The sequence below is a fragment of the Crocuta crocuta genome, unplaced genomic scaffold, assembly GCF_008692635.1.
Source record: "Crocuta crocuta isolate KB4526 unplaced genomic scaffold, BGI_CrCroc_1.0 scaffold433, whole genome shotgun sequence".
In the NCBI taxonomy this organism is placed as follows: domain Eukaryota; kingdom Metazoa; phylum Chordata; class Mammalia; order Carnivora; family Hyaenidae; genus Crocuta; species Crocuta crocuta.
This window is the reverse complement of record NW_027530001.1, coordinates 1,940,448-1,960,922: the sequence shown is the minus strand read 5'-3', so window position 1 is coordinate 1,960,922 and position 20,475 is coordinate 1,940,448. Positions and strand designations below refer to the sequence as shown.

At 39.2% G+C, this 20,475-nt stretch overlaps 1 protein-coding gene across 1 annotated transcript in view; it reads left to right on the top strand.

The window, feature by feature from the left end:
- Positions 1-20,475, top strand: part of TNIK (TRAF2 and NCK interacting kinase) — a 396,954-nt gene that overhangs the window by 163,707 nt on the left and 212,772 nt on the right. The gene's annotated exons all lie outside the window — the stretch shown is intronic.

Below are 20,475 nucleotides of genomic sequence, written 5' to 3'. Positions count from 1 at the left end.
CCTTCTTTCTTTCTCTCAAAATAAATAAACAAATATTAAAAAATTTTTAGTATCTGAAAATTAAAAACTTTTTATATGGACTTAAATTAATAGCAGAATTGAAGAAATCTTCAATTTCTCCATTGAGAAAAATTCAGCAAACATAAAGATTAATCAATAGAAATTATCCTTGATTAAAAAGATTGGGGGAAAAAAAGCCTTAAGACTGTGGGACAAAAATTAATTCCAACATTTGTTTAATGTCCTAGCAAGAAAGGAGAGAGAGAATGGAAGCACTAAAATATTGAAGAGTAAGTCGCCAAAACTTCCAAGTTTCATGAAAACCATAAATTTGCAGATTCAAAAAACTTGGTGAAACTAAAACTAGCTAAATAGAAAAACATCCCAACACGCATTATAGACAAACTGTTGATGAAGAGAAAATCTTGAAAGTGAGCAAAGGAAAATGATACACTACATACAGGATAATTGATTCCAATAATTGTGGACTTCTCATTTGAAGCTATGAAGGCCAGAAGAGAGTGTAACTATGTCTGCTAAGTTCTGGAAGGGGGGAGGGGAATAATCTTTGTCGAACCAGAAACCTGTATCCAGTGAGTGTTTCCTGTGAGAATAGAGGCAGAGATATTTTTAAATAAAAGGAAATGTGAGAGACTTCATCACCAGCAGATCTGTAAAGAAAATCCTTTAAACTGTAGGGAAATAATAGGAGAGGGAAACCTGAATTTTTTAGGAAGTAACATAAAGCATCAGAAATGGTAGATACTTGTATAAATAAAAGACTGCATTTTCCCTCCATTAAAAATACATATCATTATTTACAGCAAAAGTTGGATCATTGTCTTGTAGAGTTTATAGTGTACGTAAAGGTAATACATGTGACAGCCATAGCATATAAATTACAGTATGGTGTGTGTGTGTTGTGGGGGGAGTTAAATGGAATATATGCTTTTGAGGGTTTTATATTTTTCTGTGAAGTGGTACAGTATTATCTCTAGATTGTGAAAAGTTAAGGATGTACATGCAAAAAAATAATAATGCAGGGGCGCCTGGGTGGCTCAGTCAGTTAAGTGTCCAACTTTGGCTCAGGTCGTGATCTCATGGTCTATGAGTTCAAGCCCCACATCAGACTCTGTGCTGACAGCTCAGAGCCTGGAGCCTGTTTCAGATTCTGTCTCTCTCTCTCTCTCTCTCTCTCTCTCTCTCTCTCTCTCTGCCCCTCCCTTGCTCATGCTCTGTCTCTCTTTGTCTCTCAAAAAAAAAATAAATGTTAAAAAAATTTTTTAAATAATGCAAAGAGGCATAACTAAAAAGCCAATGGATAATTTAAAATGGAATTCTAAAAAATAATTGAGGTGTTTGTGGTATGGATAGACTAACACAGTAGGAGAGCAGATCTTTTTTGTTGCTATGGAGTGGTCATGGAACTCATTGTATTTACCATTCCTTCTTTCCTACAGCTTTGGCTGTTTTCACTGAAATCTCCCCATAGAGTCCACTGGACTTTTGCACAGTGTTTCCATTCACCAAAAATGTATTGAGCTTCGGGCTTTTAGTGCTGTTCTTTCATTTACATGGTAAGGAATTCCCTAAATTGGGAGTTAGGACACCTGAATGGTAGCCCTCGTTCTGGGATGACTAATTGTATGTCCCTGCCTCTGAAATGGACATTGATTCTCTCTTGGTCTTGAAAACCCCTGTAAAAGGGGAATATGAGAAGCCATTATCTAATATTCCTTTATACTTTTAAAAGACTAGTGTTCTAAGTGAACTTGGAATAATTCCATAATTATGGAGATGAGGATTTGGAAGTTTCAAAGGAAGAAAAATATTTTTTAAAGATACTTGCTTATTTATTTTGAGAGAGAGAGAGAGTGAGCATGATCAATGGAAGTAGAGAGAGATGAAAGAGAGAATCTGAAGCAGGCCCTGCACTGTCAACACAGAGCCTGATGTGGGGCTCGAACTCACTAATGATGAGATCATGACCTGAGCCAAGATCAAGAGTTGGACGCTTAACAGACTGAGCTACCCAAGGACTCCAGAAAAATATTTTCTTCCAGATAAGGTTCTGACAAATTATAAGTCAACACTGACTGTGGGAGTCTTACAAGTAGCTCATAATATTTTTAGTGGTGGGTAAGTGGGATCTGATGATGAAGATATTTGAGTCAATATTATAGTTAATTTTTGCTATATAATAATCCTTGCCATTAATCACATACCTATTAACTACCAGGCATTATACTGGCCCTTTATATGTCATATATCTTTTAATACCTCAAATAATGTCAACAAGAAAAAGTACAATTTCCCTGTTTTACTGATGGGGGAAAAGGCATGAGGAGGTCAAGTTGATGATGGTTGGCTGGAATTTGAACCCCTTCCCACACATCACATTTTCTCTTGTTTGAAGTTTATCACATTTAAATTTGACATCTGTTTTGTCATCATCATTCATCCATAGATATTTTTGAGCACTTGAGAATAACAAGTTGAGGGGTGCCTGAGTGGCTCAGTCGGTTAAGCATCTGACTTCAGCTCAGGTCATGATCTCATGGTTCGTGGGTTCAAGCCCTGTGTCGGGCTCTGTGCTGACAGCTGGCTCAGAGCCTGGAGCCTGTTTCAGATTCTATATCTCCCTCTCTCTCTCACCCTCCCCTGCTCATGCTGTGTCTTTCTCAGAAATATATAAAACATTAAAAAAATTAAAAAGAAACCCAAACAAGTTGCAACAAGATGCATGATCCAGTGGTGATGGTAGGGGTTGTACATGCCTTCCCAAGAGCCCCAAGTGCTAGAAGCTCTTCTTCCCATTCTCTTCCACTTCTGTCTTGAAACTATTAGTCTACGTAAATCTCATAGCATTTGCCCACATGATTTGTTCTTTTCCACTATTCGGAGGAATAAACTGAGGCCCAGATGAATGGTAGTGTAAGAGAAAGGTGTGAAGTCATATGTCTGGGCTCAGATCTAAACTGAGGCCTTTTCTTACACTTTAAATTTGAATCCCTATTCTAGAACTTTAGTGGTAAGGACATGTTTTTTGAAGTGTTCCAGGACTGAGCTGGCTCCTGGCAAAGTATAGTAAGAGGATGGGAATAGCATCTACATAAGCTTGTCACATTTTCTCCTGTCTCATGTCTGGAATGTCATGGCAGGATATCAGATTGGTGGTGACATTTACAGGAGATGAAACATTTTTAATTGGAAAGATGAAGAGTTTTTAAGACCTTACAAAATCAAATTCCCGGTTTACTTAGAACCATAGCCTTTTAAAAGGATGAAGGAATCTTAGAGAACACTATTCTTATATTCTATTTTTACAGGTTCTTTTAAGACTAAGAGTGGTTCAGTGTCCACTTCAGAGGCAGGGATGTACAATTAGTCATCCTAAAATGAAGGCTACCATTCAGGAGCCCTACCTCCGAGTTAGGGCATTTCTAAACACATTTTCCTTCCACTTCCTCTTAGTCTACTTCTCCAGATAATGAGCTCTTTGTGAGGATTCCCTTTATGTCTCTTGAACTACTATCCCAGAAAAGGCACTTATAATGAAAATGTACATGCTATATTAAAATTTTTAACCCATTTTGGGATAAGTTATCATTTGAGGGTGATTAATGAACTTGAGGTGGGGAAGAGATGAAGAAGAGTGAGTTCACTGACTTTGGTAATCTTGAATAGTTTATAGCCTGTGCTATAAATACTGACCTTGAATAAAATACTCAGCCACAGTCAACAACTTATTTGACCAGCCAATACACTCACTAGATTTGATTGGGATCAAAATTTGTTATCTTTTAAAGCCATATCACTGTGACGTACAATAAAATCTGTAAGTTTCCAAAACTGTATCATAAAACATTACTTAAGCGAAAATTTTTAGGAGATTATTATTTGTTGCTGAGCCTTTATTCCAAATTAAAACTACTAAACACAGGATCCTGCTGGATTTGGATTCTGTACACTAGGTGACTTTCTTAGATGTCCTTTTGCTGGTGTCTGCATTAGAACCAAAATTAATAGATATACTGAAGCCATTTTTAGATGCAATGGATTTGAAGTTTAGATATATTGTGTTTGAGAAGTACCAATGATAAAAATAGGATTTGATGTCACATACTAAGATATTAGTGTCGAGAACTTTTTCAACAATTAAAATGAAAATTTCTGTCCAGTTTCTGAGTTGGGCAAGGAGAAAAGGAAGATTTGCAGCAGCATATCATACTCAAGATCATTTTGATTTGCTGTGAGGACCACAGGAAAAGCGCCTACATTCTGCCTCAATATATTCCTGGAAACAGGAACACAAAGTAATTTATTTTAAAACATATATATTTTATGAGAACAGCATCCTGGAGGGAAGCAGCTCTTCTGAACAAAGACTTGGCATTCGGTGAACCATATTACCCATAATCAGCTATACAGATAGGTATGAAATATAGAGTAAAATTCTAGTGTCATAAAGCTTCTATAGAAATTGATTATTCCAAGTAGTCCTTATGTTTTAGAAAATGGTACACAGAGCTCTTCCAACTACAACATTGTATCATAAATGGAACTGTGTGGATAGAAGGACCTTGCATAGTCGTGGCTTATAGTTAGTACCAGGCAATTTTAAATGGACTCAGAACAAATATTAAACATATTTGCTCTCCAAGGTGGCATTTCTGCCTCTACAATTTTATATCTCAATTTGCAATTTATACTTTTGCTGGGAAAGATTATGAAAGAATGTCATAGACTGTGAAGCACTGAAGGATGTGGACATCTCCCATAGATGTCTCAATAGGTCTCTGACTACCTTTTCTTTCTAGGTGAGTCAAGGCATTCGTGAATTATCCTCTTACTCTCAGTCTGTGTGCTAAGTGCTATAGGAGGGACTCTTTCTGTACCTGTGACGGTGGCAGATGATGGTGATGAAGAAGGAGAAGGGTATTTTTAAGAATAACAGCCAACCCCACTTCTCTCTATCATCTCACTTGATTTAGATATGCTATTTCAATAGCTCACTTGTCCATACATTCCCCTCTCCTCTCACCAAAAAGTGATGATAGGGAAATATTGAAGTAAATGTTCTTTCCTCCTTCATCTCCATGGGTATACTTGACATCTCTTGGGAATGTTAAGATAGGCCAAGACTGTGTCCTACTCTTGATACTTCAGGAATGGAGAAGCCAGTCCACCAAATGACCATGTTGCAGAACGGCTAATTTGCCCCAAATTAATTTTTGTGTGGGAAAAAAAAAAAAACGCAAGCACAGCAGTGTTTCTTAACCCTCCAAATCACCAGACTCTGGAACCCCACCCCCAGGTACTGTGGTTCAGGTGCTTTATGGTGGGGTGTACGTTTACCGTTTTGTTTTAAAGCAGCCTGCGTGAATCTATTGTACAGCCAGGGCTGAGAACTACTGGGCTAGAACCTTCTGACCTGCCAAATGGAAGAGTATAGGACCAAGTTTATTAACATCTAATAAACTGATTGAAAGTGAAAATGGGTGCTTCTTCATAATTATAATTTGTTCCTCACTGTTTACTCTATCACATCATCTCTACAGTCTTGCCGTCTTGTCAACTTTTTCCTCTGAATAAACACAGTCAATGTCAGGCAAGCTAACATGTACTATTAATGCTAACAAATGCAGCAGTCTGAGGATTGCTGAGGAATTTCAATGGCTGATGTGTTTATCCCAGCCTCAGCTGTAAATGATACATTATCAGCAGCCTATAAAGAAAACAGTTTTATCAAAAAATTATCTGCTTGAATTTTATCGCTGAAGACAGGTGATTCCTGTCCATGGAAGATAAATAGTCTGTATCCTTTAAATAATCAAAGGCATATTTCATGCTAAGATTCTGTGTTTGTCTAATGTCTTCCATTGAAAAAGTATTTGCTTAATATCTTAAAGCAGGGCTATTATTAACATGGTTCTCAAGGAAAGAAGGTTTTAAAAATAATTTTCTCTGCTCTTCGCTTCTCTTACTGTAAGCATGTGGCAAAGTCTTGGCATCTGTTCAGAATAAATTTTCTGCTTCCTTTCTGCCTTTTAGTCAATGCACATTTTATCTCAGTTCTTCCCCCTCCCCCTCCTCACCCTTTGGTAATCTGCAGGAAACCAGACCTTACTAATTTGAGTGCTGGCTCCTAAATTACTTATTATTGTATTCACCCATGTTAGTTAGTTAGAGCTTGTGGAGAATTTGTATTGCTCTAGGTGTTATTTAAAAATGTGTAAAAGACAGGCCCTTTCAATAATGTGTGATTTTGAGGGAAATTACAAAGGTAGGGGAATTTCTTTGACACTGGCTATTTGCAGTAGATTGCTCATTATAAAAAGCTGCATTGTGAGAGGACACTTTTTGCAAAGGGGAGCTATTCCGTAAAGTAATTTGGGAATGGAAAATGACTGGACAGAGAGGGTTTCTTCTATTCAGGCACCTGTCTGTTGCCTGACATGCATCCAGATGTGGTTTCCAAGATTTAAGTTTTCTTGGCATTCTGTTGCTCTAGAATAAATGCTCGGGATCTCTCCAACTCCAGTGCCTTGGAAATCCCTAGGAGGGCTACATAGTATACACATTGCGGGTCTCCTCCCTCAGAGTTTCAGATTCATACATCTGGTGTGGAGCTGAGCATTTGCATTCATGAGCAAGTTCCCAGGTGATGCTGATGTATCTGATTGGATAATGAGCAAATATTCATGAAACCCAGAAAATTCAGGTGTGAGAGGTGAGATACCCGTGTAGCCTCTCTGAGTGCGGTTGTACTATAACTTCATCTCACAATAACCCAAATGACATTCACCTAAAGGAACCCTTGGGGGTTGGGGAGGCCTGGCAGATGGTGAGAGACAATGCTCATAAAGGTAGTTCTGGGGAGACAAGGTGGGCTTGCATTCCCATGCAGCACCATACCCGTGTGGCTTCCTTGCATCCTGTGATTTGGGGGCACTTCTCTGGGAACCAGTCCCTGATGTTGCAGTTGCTGGCAGTTTCCCAGAGCTTCCAGAACCTTAGTGGCATGGTGGGAATTCCTGCTCCTCATCTGCCCTCCCCACAGCCCTGGATTTGTAAGGTTTCTCCTAGGCTACCTGGAATTCCACTTTGCCTTTCCCTTGGTTTACAGAGGGCAGGAACTATGGATCCTCTTGCATGACCAGCTTTGTCTGAATGTCAAGCAACCTTTCTTTTTTAGAGCCCTTAACCGGTAGATAGCAAGACTGATTCCTCAGCCCCTTGGTGAAAGGGAGCATTCAGACAGTGATGGTTATTATTGTGAAGCTTTAGCATCAAAGTTTGAAAGTCTCCTAAGTGAATAATTTGAAAGGATCTACTTATCATTACACAATTGGCTTTCTCATATGTGCATTCAGGTTGCCAAATCTCCTATATAATCCTCATCTCCCATCAAAGTAGAAAAAAAAAGGGTAGTTCTATTTTTGTGGAAAAAGAGGAAAGAATCCAGGAAACATTTCAGAAGACTGTAATGTTTTCTTAGCTCCTTTTCCTGATCCATATGAAATTCAAGGAGAACTTGGTCAGTTGTTAACATTACATGAGATTTTTTAAAAGTTAATCGAAAATTGCGCTTCCTTCCTCTCTCCTCTACAAGAAACTAGGAAAGATTTCTAATTTACATAATTTTAATAAAGTGATTCCTTTATAAAGGCCACTGCTTTCTTACTAATAAGAGTTTGCACAAGAAGGTTAATGTGGGACCCGTTTGTGCCAGGGTTTCACTCTCTCTCTGCAGGTGACGCGGGCGGGGCACCAGCCTCATTCTACTGGGAGAACGAAGAGCCATTGCCTACGTCTGTCGTAAGATTAAGGTTCTGGGTCCTCTTGTTTCCACTCCTCTTCCTTCTCTCTCTTGGAGTTTTACATTAGAAATTTCTGCTTTGAATTTTAAAGAAAGTAGTTTCAATTTCTTTTGCAAGGTTTCGACATCATTTGTGTGTGAGCTTCAGAGAAGAATTCAGTATAACTGATTTGATATCTCTATTTTTCTTTTCATTGTCATTGGTTATTTTAAAAAGTTCAAGATACCATTAGGAGAATCCACAGTTAGTTCCTTTGGCAGGGACGGTCGTTAGAAAAATACACTTGGCCCTGCACCAAGGCAGTGACCTAAAAATACTCTGGCTGGCTCTTCCTTCTCTTCTTTGTGATTCACTGGGATGGAGATCTTGGCCTGATGCCTTGAGGAGAATGTTTCGATGATAACCAACAATTTTAACCTATACCCGAAGCGAAGACACCAATGATGACGGCACCAGAATTTAAGCTTGTATCTGTCTGACTTAGAAGCAAAATTCTTTTACGTAGCTCTGCTAACCTGAGGAAATGCCTAGTTGTGATCTAATGTAGTCAAAACCCCTTTTTGGTGCAAGGCCCTTCCTCTTTGCTAGTGTCAGATTTTTCATATGAGAAAGGGCATGGGAGGCTGCCTCCCACTTTCCTCCCTGTCTATTCCAGTGCTTCACCTTTAGGGTCCTGTTATTTTTTTTCAGCCACAAGGGAAACAGAAAGTAGCTCCCATCCAAGCAAAATTTGGGGACTAGATCTAGTCCATCTCAATTTAATGAGACTATTGTTATTTCCACTAATAGTAAGAACTATTTGTGTTGAATGCTCCCCCATTCTCTAAGGACATCGTGTGTTCCTAGCTTCTCTAGTGGGGGTACTTCCTGGAAGTGTGGCTGAGACTGTTTATCCAGTAGGTTCCCAGCACTGTCTCTTTCACTGACTGCCCTAGATGTTGTCATGTTATTCTTCCAATCATGGCCAGTGGTACTGTAACATGAAATATTGATTTCTCCATTGTTATTATAGTAACTACTGTATAAGATTGCATCAATATTAATAATTATAATTATGAGTTAGCTCTATCAGTATTAATAAATAGTGCATCACTGTTGATAATTAACATTTACTGAGAAACAAGCATTAAAGTATTAGCCCTATTTTTAGTAGCAGCATAGCCCTAAAGCCTATAGATCTGATATGTAGAAAAGGAGGGCACTTACTGGGGTGAGCAATAGATGTTATATGTAAGTGATAAATCACTGAATTCTGCTCTTGAAACCATTGTTACACTGTATGTTAACTAACTTGGATTTAAATTAAAACTTAAAAATAATAATAAAAAGTATTAAAAAATAAAATATTAACTTAAAAAATAAAATGTTATATAATACAATAAATTCATATCGATTCCTTTTAAAGTGAAGATTGCTTTTATTTCATCTTTTGATACATCTCTGAAGAATTGTTCCTTTGGAGTCAATTTTTAACCTAGGGACAGTTTGAATTGTAGAGCGTCATGATAATTCTCAAGGTAGGGTCAAGAGCAATAACAGCAATAACATCTGGAAATAACAATAACTGGTATTTATCAAGAATTTATTCTGTGTCAGACATAGTGCTAAGCGTTTTACACACATTTACCACATCAGCTCTATGTGAGCTGTAAATATTTTTATCCTCACTTATCAGATAAAAACAAATGAGGTTCAAAGATTAAGCATCTGATCAAAGAGCACACAGCTCCTAATTGGTGGTGGACCCTGGAATCCAGGGCCTTTGCATATGATGCTCAGTTGCCTGTTAAAACCGAAGAGTCTGTTATCCTGTTCAGAAAGTCTCATCTACAGTGATCAGATCCACAGCATTTGTAAGCATTGATTCAGTGGAAGTTTGATGTGATTATCTGCATACTGGGCAAGGTTAAGCCATCTAATTGGTGTAAGGGTGAAGGATTGGTGGATTAACTTGTGGGATGAATAGAGACAGTGCTTTTCCATTCCTGAGTGCCCTGTATCCAGGAGTGCTCTGCATACAGCAGGGCATAGGTTCTGATCTTAAAAGAGAACAGATTTCAGATGGGAAAGTAGTTGACTAATTGTATTTAAGTAAGCTCACATGTGTGAAACTGCCGAAACAATAACTGTTTTCCTGAGGCAGGGGAGTGGGTGGTGATCTCTCTAGTTTGTCTTTTTTCCTTATGGTGGATGGACTATTAGCGGGTATGTATTGATATGTGAAGAGCCAAGATTAATTCTGAAGGACTCTAGAATCAGACTGCAGGGGGTTGAATCCTAATTCTACCTCTTATTGACTTAGTAAGCTTGGGCAATTTACACAGTCTCTCTGTACCTTAGTTTCTTCATCTGTAAAATGAAATGATAATAAAAGAACCTCGTTTTTTTAAAATATTTTTATTTATTTCTAGGAGAGAGAGAGAGAGAGACAGCGTGAGCAGGGGAGGGTCAGAGAGAGAGGGAGATACAGACTCCGAAACAGGCTCCAGGCTCTGAGCTGGCAGTCAGCACAGGGCCCGACGCAGGGCTCGAACCCACAAACCGCGAGATTATGACCTAAGCGAAAGTCGAACGCTTAACCAACTAAGCCACCCAGGCGCCCCTAAAAGAACCCCTTTATCATCACCACCATCATCACTGTTGTGCTGTTGTCAAAGAGTTTAAGTGCACTTAACAGTTGCCTTGGATAGAGCAGCTCAAACAGAGCCCTACCAAATTATGAACCTGTTTAAGAGTCATTGGACAGCAGTCGTGAAAATGAAAGCCAATAGCCAGATCTGGCAAAGGGGTGGGCATCTCACACAGTCATATGCCGGTAACGGTAGGACCAATTGAATAATTCTTGGCAGGTCAGTTAGGAAATCTATTATCAAAAGTCCTAAGAAGGTGTAAGCCCTTTGACCTAGGAGTTCTGCTCTGGAAATAATGTGACGCATGCCTAAAATATGTACATATTAAAAATAGAGATTTATGTTTATGGAAATCAAAGATTTGATAATAAAGTAAGTGAAAAAATACAAGCTACAAACACTGTGTATATATCTAGGAGTCTCCTATTAAAAGCATGTCTTAATAGATATTAATAAAACAGGCTGTTAAGTCCCTTCCTCCCTCCCATTTTCTATCCAGCCCTCATGATATAAATGTTTGTTCTTCAAAATGAGGGAGAGATATCAGATATTTGGGGTGTCTGTGCTGAGCTTCTTAGGAAGACTTATGTCTTGTTGATATCCAGGCTTCTTCACGAAAATTTAAAATAAATCAAGCTGTTGATTCACAGATTTTCTAGCTCTGATTTCCCTCTTGGGAAAACAAAAGAAATGGTTTTATGGTTCATTGTCTATTGTCAGAAAGTCTACATCATTCCTATGCTTGTTTCTTTAGGCTCCAAATACATTTTAATTTAATAATAAGCTTTGCAACACAAATGGTACATTTTTGGGCTCCCAGGGTTAAAAAGTTGTTAAAAAGCTGTAAACTGTAGCTTTTTTTTTTTTTTTTTTTAACTGAGGATAGGGGCACCTGGGTGGCTCAGTCAGTTGAGTGTCTGACTTTTGATTTTGGCTCAGGTCATGATCCCAGTAGTATGGGACTAAGCCCTGCATCCGGCTCTGTGCGAGCATGGAGCCTGCTTAAGATTCTCTCTCTCACCCCCTGCTCACAGTCTCTCTCTAAAAAACAAAACAAAACACAACAAAAATCATGGATAAAGAAAATAAAAATAAAACCGAGAATCATTTTCTAATCCTTCCTATAAGCTTCAGGAATGGTCAGACCCAAAGTTTCCATGAGGCTTCCCAGATGAAGTTCTGGTGGTGGCATGACCCATGCAAATCGAGGCTCCATCTAATTCCACTTGAACCCATTAATTACCTTGTGTGTGTATATGGGCTAGACACTGCTCTGCAGTCACATTCCTTATTTGGATAAGTGTCCATGAGAACACCATCCATCATTCCCTTCTATGTGCTTGGGTATCTTCCAGGAACTTTGTCTAGAGTAGTGTTCAGAAATCTGGAGCATATGTGCAGTTATGGGAAAGTATCTAAGTGGTCCATGTCCTGACTGTGATGATCTTTCCATTTAGACAAAATGCTTATCTCTGGGATAGTAGAGTCTCTGAACACAGAATATGCTAGTGTGTTTATTAAACCAAAATACAGCAGGAAATAGGAGAATGGTTAAAAGGGAGACAGTGGCTATCAAGCTGAAGTACGCATGATTCTGTTGACTACAAGCTACCCTTGTCCTGTGATCTAGCCCTCAAATTTGGCCTCCGTAAATGGATGCTGGTGACCCCTCCTGGAGATGGCTCACTATGACAGCCCTGCTATAGCACGTCGCACCTTGATCATGTGCATCCAAGACCACATGTATGGACTTACAAGGAAAGAGGGACTCGTCAACTTCTAAAAAGGAATTAGTGCTAGTTGGAAATCCAAATGAGTGCTTGTAAAATTACTTTTTTAATGTGTTTACCCATTCATCTTACCCCGTTCTGCCCACCACAGGATGGCGCTGTGAGAGATGTGGGTAGCTTAGACATGGATCACAAACACTGCCCTTCAAGGCACTAGTGAGCTAGTGCTGTCAGTAACATAGGTTATGAAAATAACTTTAACTTTAAACCAAAATATAATATATCCTAATAATCTGCTATTTCTAATATACTAATTACATTATTACAATACATAATCTATTATGATAATATATTAAGGTTAAGTTGTCAGACCAATCCATGTGCAAATATAATTATATTTATTTAATATGGAACAAATATATACTAACTTTAATATAGTGCAAAATGACACACATTTAAGTTGGGTGCGTAGACCCTTATGTGGAACCGATGATTTTATACAAATATGTAAATAAATATAAGCTGATTTTTTAAATAAGATTTAGCAACATTCAAAATACAACTTTAAAAAGTCTGGAAAGGGGCTTCCAGCTTCTGAAAATGATGCAAGCATAGTTAAAATATATATTGTTGTTTTATAAATGATTAGCTATCACTCAGTATCTAAACACACGTGTGTATATAAATGCATACAATAAATGTATACATTGTAGGGAAAGCACAGTGTAATCAGTAAGGCATGGATTATTGCCCTGATTCCCTTGACCTTCTCAAAATATTTTCTAATTTCCCCTTCTTATTCTCATCTAGAGTTGTTAGTCTAAAAGTCATTATTTAAAAAACAAACAAAATGACAACAAAAAACTCTTAGTGGGACCTCAAACTACAGCCAAATCAAAATGAACAGAGTGCATTTTGTGCATCAAGAGCCTAAAGTTTCATTATTAAATATCTGTTTTTCTCTAGCTTTGCCTGGAAGAGTCTTCCCAGAGTATCCATGATAAGTATTTTCTAGAATACTCATGATCCCCAGTACACAGGATTATGGCAGATATTACCAAATGTACTAGTTAAAACTATCTGTTAAAACAAATGCTAAAACAAACCAACCATCAGATGGTTCGTATATGATAGTAGTTTATTTCTTGTTAATGGAAGGTCCAAACCAGGTATTTCTTATAGGAAGAGGAACTTTCCTTCAAGAAGTGATTCAGAGACCAGTCCCCTTACATTTTGTGCCTCTGCCATCTTTGTTACTCACTCTGCTTTCTCTTGTAGTGCTTGTCTGCATCAAGTTGGTGGAAGAGAAAAGACTTGTGGAGGGCGACAGGGACCACTTTGGGAGGCTATTATGGCCAAACCTGGAAGGACCACATGTCCCTTCTGTTCTCATTCGATTGGCTGTAAATATGTGTTTCTACCTAACAAAAAGGACACAGTGTATTATAGCCTACCTATGTTTCAGGTTTTGGAACACCTGGCCAATCTCGGTCTCACCAAAATGTGTGTGTTTTCAGGCTGTGTAGACAAAAGTGGTTGGCTTTGAAGGCTTTGGTGTTCATTCACAGCTGCCTCTAACCTCAAACTTCCTCTTTTCTTGGAATTTTGGTATATGTGATAAAGGCATATTACTTTCCATAATAAAAACGGAATTTTATTCCGGCATTTTTTGCTGGTATAGGTCCTTTAATGAATATTTGTTGGCAATACTTCACTGTGCGGAGGAGGTGAAGAGTACTCTATAGCCAGTTGGTACTGCCTGGAGCTGATTGTGTCTCTTCTCAACTCTGAGTTAATTGACAGCGTACTGGTAGTTTGAAATTGGCCATGGTGCTAGCACTTATACCACAGAGATTGGCAAGTAGTAGGGGCATTTCCCCTAGAGAGCCAGTTGTTACGCATTTGCCATCACACCTCTGGAGACTTTTCTTATTACCCAGTGGTTCATGGTTTGAGAAGGCTGGCATGGCTAATGAGCCCTTTATCAAAGGCTGGGAGAGAACAACAATCAACAGGAAATTAAATGATTAAATAAACTCAGGGAAAAAGTAAGAAATTGTCTGCCTTCTTCTTCCTCAGTCTGAGAATATCTACTTCAGGGATTGTTCCTGGCTCCCCTCTGTCTCCATCTATACGATATGATCTTAGGAGAGGCCCCCTAGCAACTCACAGCTGAAGAGCTCTAGCCCATGAATGAGGTGTGGTGATCCCTTTCCCACCTGCTAAAGGCCTGGCTTCTGGGTCCTGGACTTCCCCAGAAATTGACATTGTCATTTCCTTCTCTGTCAGTGAAGCCCTTGGTGTTCACATCTTGCCCTACAGACCCCCCACGAGGAGGACTAGTCATGAGTGCAGTGGGGTGGGGTGGAGGAAAGTACAGGTCAGTTCTGTAAGTGATGCATGTGTTTGCAGCAAAGGGAGCTAGTTGGTCTTTACTTTCCTCTCGGTGTCATCATGTACTACAAGGTGGTAACTATAATCACATCAACTTTTAATTCAACAATCAAATCCAGGAAATATTTTGCATGTCTATTCTGTGAAAAATGCTTCAGTGCATATAAAGGAGACTTGGAGGCTTGTAATCAAATAGTGGGGTTCAAGTAAGTATTTAGTACTCAAGCATAATTCTGACAGTGAAACTTAATCAGAAGTTAATTAATTAAAACATTTAAATTTGCTTATAAGCAGATGAAAGTCCTAACATCCTACACATCAACTAAATTTATACTCTTTAATTCAATTAAAATATTATATATAGTAGTTTGTGGAATACTGGTCTAGGCACATTTCTGGATACAGACATGATTAAGTCCCAGTCCCTGTTCTCTAAGAACTTAATATCTATAATTAACTAAAGTCAAAACAGTCACAAATACTTTAATAAAAACAGACTTCCTATAAAGAGTGCCTTGGAACTATACAGGAGATAGAGATTAATTGTGAAAAGAACTTTTATGAAAGAAATGGCACTTGGTTTTGATCTTGAGAAATGAATAAGATTATACCAGATGACATCAGTGTTCCCAAAATGAAGGCCCAGCTTGAGCACAGAGTCAGAGACCGGAAAGGAAAGGCAAATTAGAGGTGTATATCTGGCAGATCATGGGCAATGAGGCTGGAAAGGTAAGTTGGCCTCTTATCATAAAGGAATCTCAGTGCCAGGCTGGGGAGCTTGAATTTGATGTCGATGATCTGAGCGAAGCCAATAACTACCATCATTTTTTAAAGAAATAATCAGACTGGCTCTTAGAAAGATTATTCAGACAGCAGTGTAAGAGGCTGAAGAAGGAAGGCAAATTATGAGAAGAATGGGAATGTTAATGCTCAAACATTTAGAGTTGACGACACAAGTAGGAAAGATGCATATTTAGAAGCAGAATTGTTACAACACTTGCAGACGGGTTTGAATGCAGACACAGTGAGGATGAGGTTATCCTGAGAGAAAGCCAGAACACAACCCCTTCCGCACACACATAGTGAGTCTCGGCCACGCATCAGGTGCTTCACTCAAAGGAGTGAAAATAGTTCCCGAATTCAGTTTATAGGGGAGGCAGACAGTCCAGCTGTGGATAAAATAACCGAAAGGATGACAGCTATCACTTAAAATCGGCCTGTTATGTGCCAGACTCCATTGTAACCATTTTGCATCTATTAACTCATTTAGCCTGCCTGACAACTATTATGTAGATGAAGAAACTGAGGCACTGAACAGGAAGGGTCACCCAGCGAAGCAGTGGTAGAGGTGGGATTCAAACCTAAGTTCATGCTCTGAACTACTACATCCCATCAGGAGAGAGTTGGGTGGTGGTCAGCAGTTAGAGAGGGGCGGCAAAACTTGGGAAAGGTTATTTCAGGAAGTGAAAGGAACACACGGAAAGGCATACAGAGAGTTGGAGGAAGGAGGTTGCAGATGAGAGACAAGTTTTATGTTGGGCATCGTTTGGACTGCTGTAATATTTAGGTGGGGACGTCTCACTAAGGAGATGATGGGTGGGTGTTTTTGAAGTTACCAGGCATTTTTAATTTGACCTCTTTTTTCTCCATGTTGGCAGACATGCTCTAGTGCATTCCAGATGTATTCCACTTCTGTGTGAGCAGGGAAGTGGATCTCGAGAAAGCAGATGTAGTACTACCTTCTAGTTCTTTCCTGAAGGGTTCCATTGTTCACTAATAACTCATTTCAATCTAATAATCCAGGAGTATTTTCAATAACAGTGGCTGCTATGGGAGTACCACTGTGACCCACATGTCCCCAACCCTTGAAGAACTCACACTTTGGTGGGTGTCCAACCCAACTGTGGCAAGTATCTGAGTAGCCACGTCCAAACTTGGAAAGATGGAGTTAGCTAAGGAAAAAATAATGATCTTCACAGCTTCCAAGCAGGAATTGGGTGGCTTAACATGAGCGTGCATGTGTGAATATGCGTGTGATCGTGAAAGCATTTTCTGTTGAGATGTAGGAATCCGTGTAGATGAGTGATAGAAAGGAAAAGAAGGAAAGATCTTTTTTAGATATTCAGTATTTCAGAAGTTCTCTGATATTTTAAGGATAACATATTTTAGATTTACAAAAGAAAATTTTTGTGACCCCTGGCTTAGGAGATTTGCTTTGGCTATTCTTCCTTAAATTGTTTTTACTCTAATATGGGGTTAGAGAAGACCGTTACAACAATGATCATCATGTATGTGTCTTCTTTCTGAAGATGAAGGCAAATGGAACTCCAGTCTCCCTAGCATAGGCCAGTTCAGTGGTCTTTCATGTAGGAAGCTCTCAAAGAACACCAGCCATGGCTGTAGTAACTGTGTAGTAACTATTTCATGTTAAGAGAGAAATCACATTTTGAGACGACAACAACAACAAAAAATTTACTATTGTACTCATGGTTCCATTTTAAGTGGTACTACTGAATTAAAGCTATTCAAGGAAATTAAATACAGAGGCGGGGGTGAGGTGGGGACATTGTGTGATGTATGTTCACTGAAATACTAAACACTCCAATGTAACATCAATATATAATTTGTATGGTTACAAATATTATTGGCATAAATAATTCATGCTGTTATTTTTTATTTACTCGATTAACAGCGTCTTTGTCATTTTTATCAGTCATGATGCCATTGCAATCTTGCACATTGTGTTTAAAGAATACTCAGGGAAATGTTTCAACTGTGTGTCTGGATGGTGTAATGTATTTATTCATTTAGTCAGTTGAAATGAAATAGAGAGTGTTTAATATGCATGTCTGCATTACACTACATTCTCTCCAAATAAATTACAGACAGTATTACTCTTTCATTGTAAGAAAAATTATAGTTTGATTTTTTCCAAGAAGCCAAAATGCAGCCATTTTGTACTTTTAATTGCAATTTTTTGAGGCTCTTCAAACGAGCGTTGAATAATCCTGAAAATTTCTATATTGAGATGTCAATAGGACAACTTTGGTAACTTGAGTGAGCTATATCAAATATGAGTTGAATTACACTGAGTAAAAAATATAAAATGGTTTTTCTGCTCACAGGGCAAATATACTTCTGGAAAGCATAAATTGCTGTGACGCAGCCGGGCCTTTATATTTGTATTGCTCAATGTAGCAGCCATTGTTTTGGCTCCTTGAGGCACTTTTGAACGTTGCCAGCTATAATGTCACCGGCACAGGGCATTCTGTCCCTTTCCTCCTCTCTTCTTCCAATGCTCTGTCCCACTTCCTGGAGCTCCCATCTTTGGCCTCTCCCATACCTCCTCTTATAGCATACCACCCAGATCTTCTCGCTGAATTACCGTCCCTCTCAGCTTCCCTCAGAAAGAAACTCGGGTTCCTTTCCACAGCTGGTCTCTACTTACTTAAGGTTAGAAATCATGGAGTCACCAAAGTAATTTATGTTCAGGTTTGAGGGACTGGTGTCAGAGAAAACCAGAACTGGACAGTAGTCAGAGATTATATCCGGGACTGTTCGTCCTAGGGGGGAAACAGACCTCAGTGTAGAACTGGGCTCAACCCCAAATACAACAAGAATAGTGGGGATTTGTAGTCAAGGAGCAAGGTGGGGGTCGTTGGATGGAAAAATTACTCAGAGCAGGGTAATTCTTGCCAACGTGTCTAACAGGATCCTTCAGAAGGATGAAGACTAAGCATTTTATTATCACGATAGCACATTGTATTTTGGAGACTTGCCTTCAAGGGAAGAATTTGAACTAATGACCGTCTCCCATGACTGGAACATTCAGATGGAGAAAGGGGTGCATTGGACCTGGGAGTATGTGATTCCTGTTTCAGGCTCCTCTGTCCTGCCATGCTCTTTCTCGAATGGATCTTATCTCCTCTTGGAAGAGTTTGGCCCCTCATTTTCCCCCAGAACTTGCTGAGCCAAGAATCCTTTGGTTCTGTATTGAACCAAGCCAGGTGAAGAAAGCAGCCCGGCACCCGCAGCCATGGCTAAGCTTTCTAAGCACCCCTTGGCTCCTCCAACCAAAATGTCAATTCTGTATTTACTAACTCTTACACAGTGACTCATTCCTACCACAGAGGGTGAATACTGCTATAATGCCAAGACGGTTTGATCACAAACTCTCCTTTCAATGACGCCCTGAATAATATTTTTTCTACTACTCCTTAAAAAAAAAAGCCTCATCCCAAGAGATATAACATAGATTTATCTGTGCCAGCTTCTCGTCACTAGAAAAAGTCTAGTAAAGCCGAAAATGTCATTTGCTGTGTCGAGGCTTGTCATTATAAGAGAGGCATTTTAAACAGCAATCTGAGAGCGAAATGTTTTTGGATTTTACACTGGCCAGGCTGTTCTGAACAGACTCTGAGTGAGAATAGTCAAATATGATAATCATCTGCTTTGGAGAACAGAAGGAAGCCAGTTTAACTTAAGCTGGACCGATTTGCGACTTGGAAGACACTGGCTCTGGTTTCTCAAAGGCTAGAGGAAGGAAGTGTTTTCAAGGCATCCTATGATTTTTTTTCCCAGGTTGTTTTTTCCAAATTTTTATTTGGTTCCCTTTGTGTAAAATGCACTCTTCTTGTTAAAACCCAGACTTTCCCATGTAAGCATCCAGATTTCACAACTCGGTTGGATTAGACACTTGGCAAATCTCACAGAAGTGTGGCAGAGCAGGGCTGCAGTCTAAATCAGCTCAAGCACACAATAATGAGGACTGAGAACCCCATAGAGACCTTTCAAATAAAGAGGAGTCCAGCCCTACCCTGTGCGTGTAAATGACACAGCCTTGGGGGCAACCTTAGTCAAACTCATTCCTCCTCATTCTTGGGGAAGATGAAAGGAAACCTAGAGAGGAGATACTTCCAGACACCTTTTCTTTTCTTTTCTTTTCTTTTCTTTTCTTTTCTTTTCTTTTCTTTTCTTTTCTTTTCTTTTCCTTTTCTCTTCTCTTCTCTTCTTTTCTCTTCTCTTCTCTTCTCTTCTTCCTTCCTTCCTTCCTTCCTTCCTTCTTCCTTCCTTCCTTAATGCTCCCAAGTATGAGACCCTAATGTAAGCTTATAAAAATTTTCAAAGTATTTAAGAATTCTTTAGCTCCCAAGCAGTTAACCTCAGGGAAGGGTGATGAAATGACAATTCCTGGAAATATTAGAAGCTTACGTTATTTTTGTTTTTCATTTTGTAAAATCCATGTCCACAGCCCTGTGCCAACAGTGATCTGATTTGTGAATAGGGACTCCCTTCCTTCCTTCTCCCCTTACTTTTCTCTTCATGCTTCCTTCCTTCTTGCCTTTTTCCTTCCTTCTCTCCTTCCTCCCTTCTGTCCTTTGTCTTCATCTCTCAACTCTGACAGCTTCCTGGGCCCTTGCCCCACTAGCATCTGCCTCCTCTTGATTCTAGACGGCATTGGGAGGTGTGCTGAGCCAGGAGGTATGTCTAAATTTGAGCTGCCGCGACAGGCTGGTGCCTCTGGAGGCCCCCAAGAGCTGCAGGGTTACTGAACAGGCAAGTTGTAGATCCTTATCTGGTAATTTTTGCCCTTTACGAAGGAAAAAAAAACCCGCTTCTTTAAATCAAACACTAATGGTTCAGGCCAGCTCTGTTCATACACTACCATTGGCCATTCTCTTTTGAAGGCCCCCCTTTGCTGCCACATTCCAGTTAACCTTGATTAAATTAATGCTGGCTTGTCTGTCACTGGTAGCATTCACAAAAATGAATCACCTCGTGAGGATGATTTTAATTACCATTTCCTTGTAACCTTTCACCATTCTTACATGCATACCGGTTGGGAGCATCTGTTTGAACTGTACATGCAAAGATATTAAACACTTGAAGAATAGAACT